Source organism: Schistocerca piceifrons, chromosome 7, assembly GCF_021461385.2.
Source record: "Schistocerca piceifrons isolate TAMUIC-IGC-003096 chromosome 7, iqSchPice1.1, whole genome shotgun sequence".
NCBI lineage: Eukaryota > Metazoa > Arthropoda > Insecta > Orthoptera > Acrididae > Schistocerca > Schistocerca piceifrons.
The window spans coordinates 135,020,702-135,036,671 of NC_060144.1; positions in this window are offsets into that span (position 1 = coordinate 135,020,702).

The window sequence follows — 15,970 nt, forward strand, 5'->3', positions numbered from 1 at the left end:
CAGGTCTGACAATTGCGCTTCATGTCTTGCCACATGGATCATTTGGACACAGGTATGTTGATGACTTAATTCTGGGGTGAGATAGAGAATGTAGTGTGCCAAACACTGAATGCTGGAGGTGGGTGGGGATGAGGGGTTGGAGGGTGCCAGTGGAGGAGTCAAACCAGACTTCCTCTTGGATGCCCGCGAATTTGGCTTTGGTAAAAGTCAATGAAGTGGGGGTGCTGTTGAGAAATTGCTGTGTATCCTTGTCCTGGTTCTGTAGGGACGCTAGGTCAGAAAGGTCAATGACCATTGAGATGGTGCTAATGCAGGAAAAGAAATCTGCAAAGATGTTGTCGGCACCTTTGATATGGCGGAGGTCAGTAGATAACTGAGTGATGAAATCAAAATGCTGAAAGCGACAGGGAGAGGGTTGTTAGGGGGGAAGCTTTGGTGAAAGTCAATGAAGTGGGGGTGCTGTTGAGAAATTGCTGTGTATCCTTGTCCTGGTTCTGTAGGGACGCTAGGTCAGAAAGGTCAATGACCATTGAGATGGTGCTAAAGCAGGAAAAGAAATCTGCAAAGATGTTGTTGGCACCTTTGATATGGCAGACGTCAGTAGATAACTGAGTGATGAAATCAAAATGCTGAAAGCGACGGGGAGAGGGTTGTTAGGGGGGATGCGTATGGCATCTGTACTGGTTTATAGTCAGTCAGGATGTGGACATGTCGGCCCTCAACGTAATGGCAGAAGTGTTTCACCACCTCATAAACTGTTAAAAGTTCTCGGTCGAGGGCTGAGTATTTTTGTTGGGCATGAAAGTTCCTTCAAAAAGAACTGAAGTGGCATGACCATGTTGTTGTGACGTTGTTGTAGAACTGCGCCTACTGTGGAGTCACTGGCATCCATAGTGATGAAGAGTTCAGCATCTGAGATTGGATGAGCGAGGGTGACGGAGGGCATTAGTTCCCTGGCCACATGTCATGCATTTCCATGTGCACCAAAAATGAAGGGCCAAGTCACAGTATTGTAGCCTGTTTGGGGCTTCATTTGGTGTACAATCTGAATCTTGTAACAATAGCAGCATAAAATGTGCAGCAAAAATCTTTTGAACTGTTGACTGGGGAGAGACATTTCTCATGACACAGCTTGAGCACTGGCTGGAGACTTTGAGGCATGTGCTGCACAATCGGCTGAGCTACAGCAACTTCATCAACATTTGCCTAGGGAATGGCCTGCCTCTCTCTCCCTGCTGCACTACCCAATTCTCCGGTTTCTTAAAATTTCTTAATCATGTTCTTTAACCTATTTATTGACATGGGACCTCTTTGCAGTTGTTTCTACACCTACACCTATCTCTGCATGGATACTCTGGAAATCACATTTAAGTGCCTGGCAAGGATTCATTGAACCACCTTCACAATAATTCTCTATTATTCCAATCTTGAACAACAAGGAGAAAAAATGAACACCTATATCTTTGTGTGAGCTCTGATTTCCTTTCTTTTATTACGATTGTTTTTTTCTGTATAGGTTAGCATCAACAAAATATTTTTGGACTCAGAGGAGGAAGTTGGTGATTTAAAAATCATGAGAAGATTCCACGGCAATGAAAAATGCCTTTGTTTTAATGGTGTCCACCCCAATTTCTGTATCATGTCAGTGACACACTCTCCCCTATTTCTCGATAATACAAAACATGCTGCTCTTCTTTGAACTTCCTCAATGTACTCAGTTAATCCTATCTGGTAAGATTCCCAGACCATGTAGCAGTACTCCAAAAGAGTACGACAAGCATAGTGTAGGCAGTCTTTTTAGTAGATGTGTTACAGTTTCTAAGTGTTCTGCGAATAAAATGCAATCTTTGGTTCATCTTACCTACAACATTTTCTATGTGTTCTTTCCAATTTAAGTTGTTTGTAATTGTAATTCCTAGGTATTAGTTGAATTTACAGCCTTTAGATTTGACTAATTTATTGTGTAACCAAAGTTTAATGGATTCTTTTTAGTACTCTTGTGAATGACCTCACACTTTTCATTATTTAGGGTCAGCTGCCAATTTTTGTGCCATAAGGATAGCTTTTCTAAATCATTTTGTGCAATTTGCTTTGATCTTCTGATAACTTTACTAGACAATAAACATCAGCACCATCTGCAAACAATCTATGATGGCTCCTCAGATTGTCTCCTTAATCGTTTATATAGATAAGGAACACTACCTTGGCAAAGACCAGAAATCACTTCTGTTTTACTCAATGACTTTCCATCAGTTACTACGAACCTCTCTTACTTGAAATCATGAATCCATTCTCATAACTGAGACAATATTCTATAAGCATGCAACCTGCTGCAAGTCAACATTAATGATATGGGCCAGCAATTTAGTGGATTACTCCTACTGCCTTTCTTGAATATTGGCATCACCTGTGCAAAATTCCAGTCTTTGGGTATGGATCTTTCATCAAGCGAGGAGTTGTGTATTATTTTTAAGTATGGAGCTACCTGTATTGCATCAGCATACTCTGAAAGGAACCTAATTGGTATACAGCCTGGACTGGAAGACTTCCGTTTGTTAAGCGATTTAAGTGGCTTCACTAATCTTTGGATTATCTGCTTCTAAGTTACTGGTACTCATGTTGGCATCCATTCTTGATTTGAATTCTGGAATATTTATATACAATAATACAGGGTGCAACAAAAAGAATCGTCTAATTTGGCACATCTATATTTCTGAAACTAATGAACATATACACTGAATTTGATGAACGGAAAAATCAAAAAGTATTTTTCATACCTTTTCATATGTTTTCAATATCCCTCCCTTGAGATGCCTGAAATATGTCAGTGCAGTATTCAAATTATTCCCAGAGTGCAGCAATCATGTCTTGAATTACAGCTTCCACAACTGCTGTTATGCAGTGTCTCAGTTCATTCATTGTTCTTCGTAAATGAGGCACATAAACAGTCTTTTATAAACCCCCACAAGAAATAATCAAATACAGTCAGGTCCGGTGACCTTGAAGGCTGAATCATTTGGTCCAATGCAACCAATCCATCATTCAGCAATCCTTTGATTTAAAAATTCCCGCACTTCCAGATGCCAGTGTGGTGGTGCCCCATCCTATTGGTACATGAAGTCGTTTGAATCAGTCTCCAACTGTGAGAAAAAAAGGTCTCAAACATATTGAGATGGGTGCTTCCTGTAACTGTTTCTGGCTAAAAACATGAACTATACACCTTCTCTTGTGAAAGTGCATAAAACACATTAAATTATGGAGAATCCCTCTCATGTTGTACAACTTCATGTGGTTTTTCCGTACCCCACACTCTCACATTATGATAGTTCATCTTTCCACTTAAATGGAATGTTTTCTCATCACTAAACAACTAAGTGTGGAAGAAAACTGTCATCCTCCATCTTCACGAACAGCATGCAGTAGCTGAATTTTGTATGGATTCGTGTGTTAATGTCAACGCAAGACATACCAGATGGACATCGGGGCCATGTTGAACTGCACGGCGAGTGGATTTCGGAGGACTCCTTGCGTAGCTATGGTGCATGGCTTTTTATGTCTGTGTCAGGCACTCTGGGACAGCCCGGCAAATTGCCTTTACACAAATAACCTGTATCTCAGAATTGTTCATGCCAGAATTGTTCATGCTCCATGCTGTAGGAAGATCCACACCATACCTAGTATGAAAGTCATGTTTAACAGTTATTACTGACCAGCACTGCACAAAACATGGAACACAAAATGCTTTCTGCTGTCCAGACACCATTTTTACTAGAACTGAACTGGGCACACACGGCTGCTACCTAGTGGGATCCATGTAAAACCTGTGAGTTTGCTTTTTCCAAGAGTACATTGTTCACGCACATATCTCAATAACATTATAGTTCTGATTTAGTTTAAATTGGATGATTATTTTTTATACACCCTGTATTTTGCTATCATGCTTGTGAACCAAGGGGGATCAGCTCCATTGTTTGTCAATTTATTTGGTATAAAACTCTCAATTGCTGTTGACAATATTTCTTTGAGTTCAAGCCACATCTGGTCTATACTTACTGGTACACTGTTAATTTCAAAGGAGTGTACTTTGTCTCTCAGGAAGGTGTCAAGTGAATTTTTATCTTCTGTTTTGAATAGGTATAGTTTTCATTTATTTTTGAAGGATTTGGGAGTTACAATACTCAGATTCGCTACGACAACCCTGTGTTCACTAATCCATGTATCCATTTGATACTTGTTATTAGCTCAGGATTATTTGTTGTTAAGATGTAAAGTGTATTTTCACTATTGTTTACTATATTCTGTTTATGATATTCCCGCAATCAAGCACCACTATTTGTGCCGTTCTGATAAAACAACTTTACCAGCTGTGCGCGATCTTTCTTCTCAACAGCCATTGCATTTTGTATTGACAACTTCAACTTTTTTTAACCCTTTACACCAACAATCACTTCACAAAAACAGTCAACAAGTGTTGCAAAGCGATAAACATCATACTGTTGTCAAAACAGCAAATATTCTGACTGCTTATTGTGCTATATTTTCACCTGGTGTCAGAAAGTTGTACTATTATTTTTTTCAGCATACTTTGTGAGCACACTGATTAATGAACATGCCTACAATGTTCCACTACCCTGTGATGTATACAGCCTGCACTGCAGCATTTGGAACACCGTCAGTTTAATTACAACCACCTGATACATCATCATATAGTCACTCAATCATGAAAATCCATCCTCTGTTCTCTTTGACAAAAATGACACTAAAAAATAACAATTTACAAAACAGACCATTATAATTTAATAAAACTTTATTCTCTGTTACTCACCAGATAAAAGCTTGTTATTTTACGTTATATGAGGATCTTACTTCACTTAAAAACACTTATTCATTTCTTAACCTGCTTGAAGGACTTCCTTGTGACAAGCACTTCTCTTTCTTAATTATTACTGTAGGCAACATTATTTTTTTATCCTACAATTATTTATTCAGCCTGGTGGACAAGATGTTGACATATTCCTGTGACCATTGGCACATTACGATGACAAAATAATTTTATTTCCATTTTGAATTGAGGAATGTGATAACAGGCTATTCTTACTGGCTGATTGCATTACCAAGTTTATATATTATTAAGCTGGAAAAAATTTAGAATTAATTACACAAATTTTTCAACATTATTGCATTCAAATATAGCATAGATATTTTTTTTTTTTCGTAAAGTTTAGCTGACACAATATTCAATCACCATATGCTTCCAATACACTACTTCCATTTACTGTCACACAAAAAAACAATCATTGAAACAGTAAACTTTTATGTACGTGAAAATGTGCAATCTGGATGAACTACAATTCCTCATAATCCGTTGATAGGGTAATTAGAGGAGATGAGTGATCTATGAAAGAAGGAACAGAATTAGTCAGCTGGGGAAATATTACTCGCCATGTAATGTATTCATTAAAGAGCAGTGAACCCCCTAACTGTTGATAGGTTCACAATTACATTGTCCCACTGCCCTTCCATCTAGTTTGTAATACTAGGTGAAATTCCACATTTATTTTTCAGAATGTTTGCCATTCCACCGCAAAGCACAACAAAATTTTTGAACATTTGACAACCATTAAAGACACAGGCATTGAAAATTATATACACAGTGAGATTTACTTTTTTCATATTTACATTGAAAATCATTTTTTTGAAAATTGTTTTCTTTACTGTCCACCCCAAAAATCTTTCTACATCCATCACATTGTTTACCTCATTGTCATCTAATAACTTGGGCACAGTTGCTACTGACAACTCAATGACAGACTTCTTTACTTTGCCAACTTTTCCTTTTAAATGGTACAACACTTCATCACATCACTTACATCAACTTTCACTAGCTGCTTTTTATTTGCTTTATTATTGATTACCAAAGCTTTGCATTTGTTGTCAACAATATCACTAACATTGTCAAAACTTTCATTTAGTACCAGTAAGCATTCTCTATCAACCTCACTTTTATTATGTTCAGTTATCGGCAGATCATTTACACTACTGTTATTCACAAAACTTTGGTGTTCCTCTCCAACTAACACTCATACACACTGTTTCAACACCATCCAGTGCATCAGTATTTACATTAACAACTTCCTGCTCAACCCCTAGATTCTGTACATCAACAGTATGTACATTCCCTGGGTGAAAAATAATTTCATTACTGTCATTAAAAGAACAATTTTGTATTTCTTCTGTCAATTCAGTCTGACAAAAATCAACAACATCAACTTCTATTTCTTCATTACACAGTTTCTCAAGCTTGTGTGTACTATCCTGCAAATTCTGAATCCATGCATATAATGTTGATTCCAAACTCTTTCACATTTCATCTAATTTATTTTCTGAACAATTTTGTAGAGAGTCTATCTTTTTGTTACATTCATCCATTTTTAACTCAACTTACTAATGTCACTTTTACTACAGAAGTTCTTTTCTGGTATTTCCATTCCTGAATTCAACTTGTCCATGAACTTTTATCATTACTAGCTGAACGTCCTCCAGGTCAGTTTTTCTTTGTATCTTCTGATTTTCCCTCATAGAACCCACATTTTACCTAACTTCTCTCATTATCCTAGAACTATTCTTTTCCTCCTACTGTAATCAGTGGGTGAAGTCCTCAACATTCATTCCATTATCTGACTACTAATAGCTTCATCATAAAAGCAAAAGACCACATAGTCAGGGTAACCACAGCTGTATCTCGGAAATTAGAAAACTGCTTCAGCAGTTTGAAAAGCCTTTTCATTGTAGCTAATAAAAAGGATTTTCGTACAGCTGAAGTGGTTTTCTAATGTCCAAGATCATCTTAAACGGTATATTTTTCTAATTTTACCTCATTATCATCATCAAGTTCATTTCAATTATTACATCTTTTTATTCACCAAACTCTAGTTCTTGCTCCTGATCTTCAAACATACTGTTATCACAAGGTTCACTTTTGAATTTTACCTTCTGTCCCTCAACACTAAACAATATTTTCTCCTTCCTTGTAACTAATTTTGGCAAACAGCTAATTGCACTCAACAGCAATAACAAATTACAGTTAAATTATCCCAGTGCCAGCTGTTGCTTCTGCTTGCAACTACCATCTGCTTACTGCTTCTGCTCATAGTCCCCACATCCACTTGTTGCATTGTTAACATCCTGAACCCTCACCTGGCTTGTTTCTCATTGACTGCTGTCCCAAATGACACTGATCTCTCTGTCCCAGTTTGGCTGAAGTCCTCAAAATGTAGCAGTGTTATTATTCTTCAATATCGGCTGTACAGTATTGTAATTAATTTTCTTTCTGTTATCAGTATTAACTGCAATGTCTTGTTCACAAGCTATGCATGCATTTTGTACTTGAAATGATTTTACAGTTCACTGCTGCTGTGAAATTTTGATGTTAACTTCACTGTCAATCAGTTCATTAATTTTGCCACATGTCACTGTCTTTCACTGCATGAGTTCTATAACACAATGCGTGTACTACAAAGTGCTCCAAAACCTGGACAGCAATTGAAAGTCAACCAACTTGATTTTCATAGTCTCTTCTATGTTGCCTCTTCAGCAGTACATCAGTCTGTAGTTGCGAAGCTGAAAATATTAATGATTATCAGAAGATGTTTGCTCAAAAATATACACTACACCACAATTTTGGTTTTACTTTTTCACACATTTATTATCCTCGAGTTTCTACTGCTGGGACGATGACCAGTTCCTTAACTTTATAAGATAAAGAGCACATAAATCAGGTTTGTGCTCACAAATGAACAAGAGTCCAATGGCAGGATTCATCAGATAAACTGTAAAGTTGTTTAAGCACAGCTTTTAGAAACACTGTCTAAGAATCAGCAGCAGCTCTAACAAGTCAATAAACAAAATGATTAATTGTAGCACAGAACACAGTCCATACTTACGTTATATGATGCAGTACGCATTCTGTCTTGTAATAATCCATCAGACAAAACTTACAACAGCAGTTCACTTAGTTCAGTCCTTAATGAAAGTCAACATGCTCAACAATTGCTCATTCCTATGACAATGAAAGTACGACCCTGCTACCAGCCACAACACTGTTCACTCAAAATATCCTCAAACCTGAAAATACTTGTAAGTTATTAGGCACCAATATTACTGAATTCTTGTAAATGCTAATACGTGGATGTTGTGTGAGTGAACACTGGAAGCAGACTCGACATAGCCATTACTTGTTTAGTCACCTGAACAGGTCTCTTCCACATAGACATTATGTGGTTTCTAGCTGGTTGCAGACTGACTATTTCGGGTGACATCGGACTATTTAACACTACTATAACTATAATAATGAAATAGGATAGAATTCAATCTAAATAAGAAATGGGTAGATTCACGCCATCATCACATTTGTATGTTATGGAAGTCAGAACCCAGTAACAATGAGACAGAAAAGAAGGAAAAAATATATATATATATTATTATTAGGAATGAAACTAGAGCAGATGGGAGATTCCAGCTTGCTTTGTCTCATACTCCATGAATAAGGCACAAATGATCTGGGACATTATGAAATAAGAAACAAACAATTCAAACTAGTATAACCAGCAAAATTGAACACCCAGAAATTATGATACTTTCAAATCATTGAGCACCAGATTAAATGATTTCCTCCTCAGAGTGGTTGCAAACAACGAAATGCAGATGTAGTATATCAACAGATATTAGTTTCAAAAATACCCCCTCCCAGGGGATTCAGAATTCATTGTATCACTAAAAAGAAGTAATTCTCCTAGCTACAATGGTGTTTCTAGCAGAATGTTAAAATAATGCACTTACTTGATAGGATTACCCTTAAGTTATCTTTGTAATCAATAAATGACTTTAGGAATATTTCTTGACAGATTTCAATACACTGTAGAGACAAAACTGGCCATAATCACCTCTGATTATTCAGAATTATTTGAATTATTTGAGAAAGTGGTGTAGATAGAATGTTAAAGCATTTAACTGGACAGAACTTGTGACCTGGCTCTCAGTTGGTCTTTCGGAAAGGAGTCCTCACACAGAAAGCAATACAAGAGATCACTATTAAAATGCTCTGGAGCTAAACAAGAAAAATTATCATGTTGGTAGATTCTGCGACAATGGCAAAGCATTTTATTGTGTGGATCACAAAATTCTACTTACAAGGGAACCTCCCCATCACACCCCCTTCAGATTTAGTTATAAGTTGGCACAGTGGATAGGCCTTGAAAAACTGAACACAGATCAATCGAGAAAACAGGAAGAAGTTGTGTGGAACTATTAAAAAAACAAGCAAAATATACAAACTGAGTAGTCCATGCGCGAGATATGCAACATTCAGGATAGTGTGAGCTCAGGAGCACCATGGTCCCGTGGTTAGCGTGAGCAGCTGCGGAACAAGAGGTCCTTGGTTCAATTCTTCCCTCGAGTGAAAAGTTTAATTTTTTATTTTCAGACAATTATCAAAGTTCAGGCACTCATACATAATCAACTTCGCTCTCCAAAATTCCAGGACATGTTCAGATTTGCTTGGACATATGCAGGATTTGACGGTCTACACACGGAAAAATTTGAAAACGTTAAAAACAGATGTTTTGACAGAGCACAGGGAAAACTGTGTGACTGTGAAACTGTTGCATTCATTTGTTGCAGTTTAGGTGACAAACTCATGTTTTCATCACTTTTTTGGGAGTGATTATCACATCTACAAGAAAACCTAAATCAGGCAAGGCAGAAGAATCTTTTTACCCATTCGTCAAATGTACAAGTTAAGTGGGTCGACAACATATTCCTGTCATGTGATGCACATGGCGTCTCCAGTGTCATATAGAATTTATCAGACACGTTTTCTTGTAGAGGAATTGGTTGACCTAGGACCTTGCAATCAAATGTTTTCGGTTCCCATTGGAGAGGCACGTCCTTTCGTCTACTAATCGCATGGTTTTGCGGTGCGGTCGCAAAACACAGACACTAAACTTATTACAGTGAACAGAGATGTCAATGAACGAATGGACAGATCATAACTTTGCGAAAATAAAAAAAGTAAACTTATCACTCGAGGGAAGACTTGAACCAAGAACCTCTCGTTCCGCAGTTGCTCACGCTAACCATGGGACCACGGTGCTCCGGAGCTCACAGTATCCTTGAGGTTGCCTATCTTGCGCATGGACTACTCATTTTGTATATTTTGCTTATTTTTTTCATAGTTTCACACAACTTCTTCCTGTTTTCTTGATTGATCTGTGTTCAGTTTTACAAGGCCTATCCACTGTGCCAACTTATCCCTAAATCTGAGGGGGGTGCGATGGGGAGGTTTCCTTGTTAGTAAACTAAAATCTTATTGCATTAACGTCATCCTTCATGCATGAACCGAATCTTATCTCCATAACAGAATGCAGAGGATCTTAGACTATCTCACAGGCAAGAAAATAACTTTAGAATGGGGGAACATAATATATGGAGTACCATAGGGATTGGTACTGGTCCACATGTGTTTCTAAACACATAAATGACCTGTGACTTCATGGAGCAGTCCAAAAACTGTAATATTTACTGATGAGACAAGCATTCTCATCAAGGATCGAAACTCAAACCTAGCAGACACAGCTCAAATGATAGCTAGACAGGCTTAAGAGTGGTTCACAGCTAACAGTGTAAGTCTTAATCTCACAAAGGCTCATATTATGCAGTTTCAAAGAAACAATAATTACCTATTAGCAGTCCGTGGCTCGTGGTCTTGCGGTAGCATTCTTGCTTCCCGCACATGGGGTCCCGGGTTCGATTCCCAGCGGGGTGAGGGATTTTCTCTGCCTCGAGATGACTGGGTGTTGTGTGTATTTCATCCTCATTCACTCGCAAGTCGCCATAGTGGCGTTAAAGAACTTGTGGAGTGGCAGCCGAACTGCCCCGGGAGGGGTCTCCTGGCCACCAATGCCATACGCTCATTATTATTACCTATTATCACCCAAAGTGGACATTAATGGTCATACATTGCATGAGGCACAGATTATAAAAATCCTTGTGGTTCCTGATAGATAACAACTTACAATGGACTAAACATATGAACAAACTAATCAATAAGTTTAGTTCAGCATATTATGTCCTTAAAAGCATCTCCAATTGTGTTGACCTAAAGACAAGAGTTTTGGTTCATTTTCCATATCTTTATTCCCCTGTTGCACTCTGAAATTATCTTCCTGGGCAGTGTACTAAAATAAATAAAGTGTTTGTTCAGCAGAAGTAAGTCGCAAGAATATTCTGTAAAGTAGGTAATCATACACTGTGGAAAAGCCCTTTTAAAAATCTTGGAAAGCTTACTCACTTTCCAATACATTTAAGTCTTAATGGTTTTTGTTGCTTATAATATAGATCAGTTTCAACTGAACTGTGATATACAGTCACAATACAAGATATAAAAATGATTTTCCTGTAGACTTTGCCTCCTTACCCCAGATTCAGAATGTATGAACTGTGATGGTAAGATGTTCTACAAGGGCCCATCTAACATAAAACAAGAATCTGAGAATCTCTACCATTCGAAAAGAAAATTAAAAACATACTGTACTTCATTAGCCTCTCTTTGCAGAAATTATTTGAATGTGTAGATACAGGGATTAAAAAGTTCTGTTTGCTAAATTGCGAGTACCTGTGTCTGCAATAAAGCTGTGTGCCATAATAATGTACTGTAAATAAGATTCAGTATGTACAGACGTAAAAAAATATTTTCTATGAAAAATACTATTTTCACCAAGGAAATGTTAAGTTGCTACTAATAGAGACACAACAGCTATATAGTAAAACTGAGGAGGCAGCAGTAGATTTCTTTCTAATTTACTTGATTAACTTTAGATGGGGTAAGTGTGAATAGTATTAAGCGGTGTAGTGATAATTTATTGTTAATGGTATACAGAGCAAAATTTCTTTGATGTGGTTGTCTCATGTTGATGAATACCTTGACTCTTCCACATTGCTGAAGCTGGTTCTTCTTGATGAGATCTACAGACCGTTGTTGTTGTGGTCTTCAGTCCTGAGACTGGTTTGATGCAGCTCTCCATGCTACTCTATCCTGCGCAAGCTTCTTCATCTCCCAGTACCTACTGCAACCTACATCCTTCTGAATCTGCTTAGTATAGTCATCTCTTGGTCTCCCTCTACGATTTTTACCCTCCACGCTGCCCTCCAATGCTAAATTTGTGATCCCTTGATCCCTCAAAACATGTCCTACCAACCGATCCCTTCTTCTAGTCAAGTTGTGCCACAAACTTCTCTTCTCCCCAATCCTATTCAATACCTCCTCATTAGTTACGTGATCTACCCACTTTATCTTCAGCATTCTTCTGTAGCACCACATTTCGAAAGCTTCTATTCTCTTCTTGTCCAAACTAGTTATCGTCCATGTTTCACTTGCATACATGGCTACACTTCATACAAATATTTTCAGAAACGACTTCCTGACACTTAAATCTATACTCGATGTTAACAAATTTCTCTTCTTCAGAAACGATTTCCTTGCCATTGCCAGTCTACATTTTATATCCTCTCTACTTCGACCATCATCAGTTATTTTACTCCCTAAATAGCAAAATTCCTTTACTACTTTAAGTGTCTCATTTCCTAATTTAATTCCCTCAGCATCACCCGATTTAATTTGACTACATTCCATTATCCTTGTTTTGCTTTTGTTGATGTTCATCTTATATCCTCCTTTCAAGACACATCTACAGACCATGATGACTAAATGGTATTTTGTTAATGTCTATCTTGACTCGTCTCACATCTCCAAAAGTTCTTGTTATAGATGGCATTCATTCATTCATTTAGTCATCTACAGACCATGATGACTAAATGAATGAATGAATGCCATCTATAACAAGAACTTTTGGAGATGTGAGACGAGTCGAGATAGACATTAACAAAATACAAGAAGTACGTAATTCCATTCTGAACCCTAGGCAAGGAAGCAAAGGCTCCATGTAAATTATTTTTCTGTGTTCAATGCTCACAATGTAAATCAGAGTTCCATTGAAACCACAGAATCAAAGACTGTGATAAGGTCACAGTTGTTTTCTTGTTCAATTCTACCAGAACTAAATTTGTGAGAATGTATACTGATTTCTGTGTATGAAATGCTTTACAGTAACTAAACTGAGAAATTTTTAAATAAAGTGCTTTTGCATTCTGTTGTAATTATCTTCTCAAAAATTTTGAGAATGCATGAAGTGGTGAGACATGTCTATAATTAGAGATCACCTGCTTATCTGTGATTTTATGAAGCAGTATTATTACTGAACATTTCAATATTTTTTGAAATACACCTAGACTCTTTTACTGATTGGAAATTTAGCTCAAGAGGAGCTCTAACAAGTCAACAGAGCATCCTTCATCACCTCTCCACAGTTCCTGTCCTGTTACCACCAGCACCTTTGTTGGTCACTGCGGATGCGATATCCTTACACACCAGTATTACCCATGCCTATTGCCTTGTAGTCACAAACATTACCTTTTGCAATGGCCTTCTAACATCAAACCCACCAAATCTTTCCTAATGCTCATAGTCTATGATATACTGACCCACAATTATTTCATTTTTGAAGGCCAAATCTTTAAAAACAATCTGTAGTACTGCCATGGATACTCACATGGTACCATTCTATGCCAACTTATTTATAGCCATCAGACGGAATACTTCCTATTCAGTCAGTCTCTTGTCTGGTTCACATTCGTTGATGACATTTTCATGACCTGGACGCACAGCAAGAACAAGCTTTGCTGTATCTTCAATAACCTGAACACTTACTTCCAAATCCACTTCTCTTGCTCCTTCTCAACTCATCAAACCACTTTTCTCAATGTCATCTCCACATCTCAAATGGTCCCGTAAATGTGTCTGTCGATATCAAGTGCAACAACCATCAGCAGTACCTCTACTTTGACAGCTGTCACCCATTCCATGCCAAAAAGTCTCTTCCTAACAGCCTAACCACCTGTTGTCTGCAGCGGAAAGCAGGAGTTGTCAAAATAAACTGATAACCTTCTGTAAGCCTATACTGACAGATAATATCCTATTCAGCTTATCCATAAACAAATCTCCCATGCCATCTCCACTTCTAACATCAATCAACCTGTTAAACCAGCTACTGACCAGCACATCTCTGATCAAGCTCAAACATGTCCTCCACTAGGGCTTTGACTACCTTTCGTCATGTCCTGAGATGAGCGATATCCTGCACAAATCACCCAAAGTACTGTTCTGCCACCTATCCAGTGTATAGAATGTTCTTGTACATCTCCATTCCAATGCTACTCCCAATCCTGAAGCCAATGGGTCATTTTCCTGTAGTTCACCCAGGTTCAAGATATATCCTCCATCCACCATCTCCTATTGCAGTCCATTCACAGCACCAAACTGTGGCAAACTGTAAACTTGACCATCCTGTTGCCAAACATGCCGCACACCACAACACTACTGACTTCAACAGCTGCTTCACTACATTGCCCAGTTGGATACTCCCTTCCAGCAGTTTCTCTGAACAATGCAGGTGGGAATTCTCCCTCCACCATACCCTGCACTCTCATAACACCCCTGGCCTAAACCTCCACTAACCTATTCCCACTGCCTCACCTTACCTTTTCTCTTCTCTCTTCTGTCGACACCACTCCTTCCTCATCCAGATCTTCTCCCACCACTTTTTCTCCCCTCCCCCTCCCTATACAGGCATTCTCTGTCTTTCTCCCTCTCTCTCTCTCTCTCTCTCTCTCTCTCTCTCTCCCCCCCCCCCTACCTCTTTCTCTCCTTCTTCCCCACCTTCCCTCCCCACCCTTCTCTCACCCTCCCTGTCACTCCCTCCTTTTCCAGCCCTTTGCTTTCATTCTCCCCTTCCTTTCTCCCTTTTCATCTCCATCTTCCTCTGATTTTCCTCTTCCTTTCCCCCTCCCCTCCTCTCCCTCCTCTTAAATCCCTTTTTGTTCTATCTTTTGCAATCCTTTTGTCTTGTTGTGTGGCTGTGGAGTAAACTGTCCAAAGGCCTGCCTCTTTCCTGCTACTCAGTCTTTGCTTCATTCCATGACCTCCCCCCCCCCCCCCCCCGCTCTCCTACTTCCATCAATTCAGGCAACTGCTTTCAGTAATCAATTATCAATCATCAGTCTTGCAGTGGTCATGGCAGTGCGCATTTGGGTGTCTGTGTGGTTGTGTGTGTGAATGTATGTACTTTTGCTAGAAAAAAAAAAAAACCTAGTGTGAATACTGTTTCGTGTTACGTATTTCTGTGCTCCATGCTCCGGTCTGCAATAGGCAAGTGATAGCTTTTCCCTTATTTTACACATTACTCCATCTAGGAATTTCCATTGTAGTTCAACAGAAAACTTCAGTGATTTTGACTGAGAAACATTCATATCCGGAAGAGTCTGTATCTGGTGTGTCACAGAAATTAATTGCTGTCTATGTTCACAAGCCGCATACTGGGTACACCAGTTTATTTGATTTTACCAACTGGGCAAATGATGTTGAAGCATATTTTAGGAATTCACATTTACAAAGGAATTGACCATGAGTTTTTAATATGTCTATTTATCTTTCATTTTGTCACGTTTAAAACATTCTTGTAAACTAATTCTGATAATGAGTTGCTCTGTATACATCTACTCTGCAAACTACTGTGAAGTCCATGGCATGGGATATGTCCTACTGAATCAGTCATTAAGGCCTTTTCATGTTCAATTCACCTATGGAGCATAGGAAATATCTCTGTTTAATAGCTTGTGCATGCTTTAATTAATCCAATGTTGTCCTCATGATTCCTAAGGGAGCAATATCTAGAGAGCCATTATATGTAACTTAAAGTCGGTTCTACAAACTGTCTAAGTAGGTTTCTATGGAATAGTTTGCTTCTACCTTCAATTGTCTATCAGCTCAGTTCTTCCAGCATCTTCATGACACTCTCCC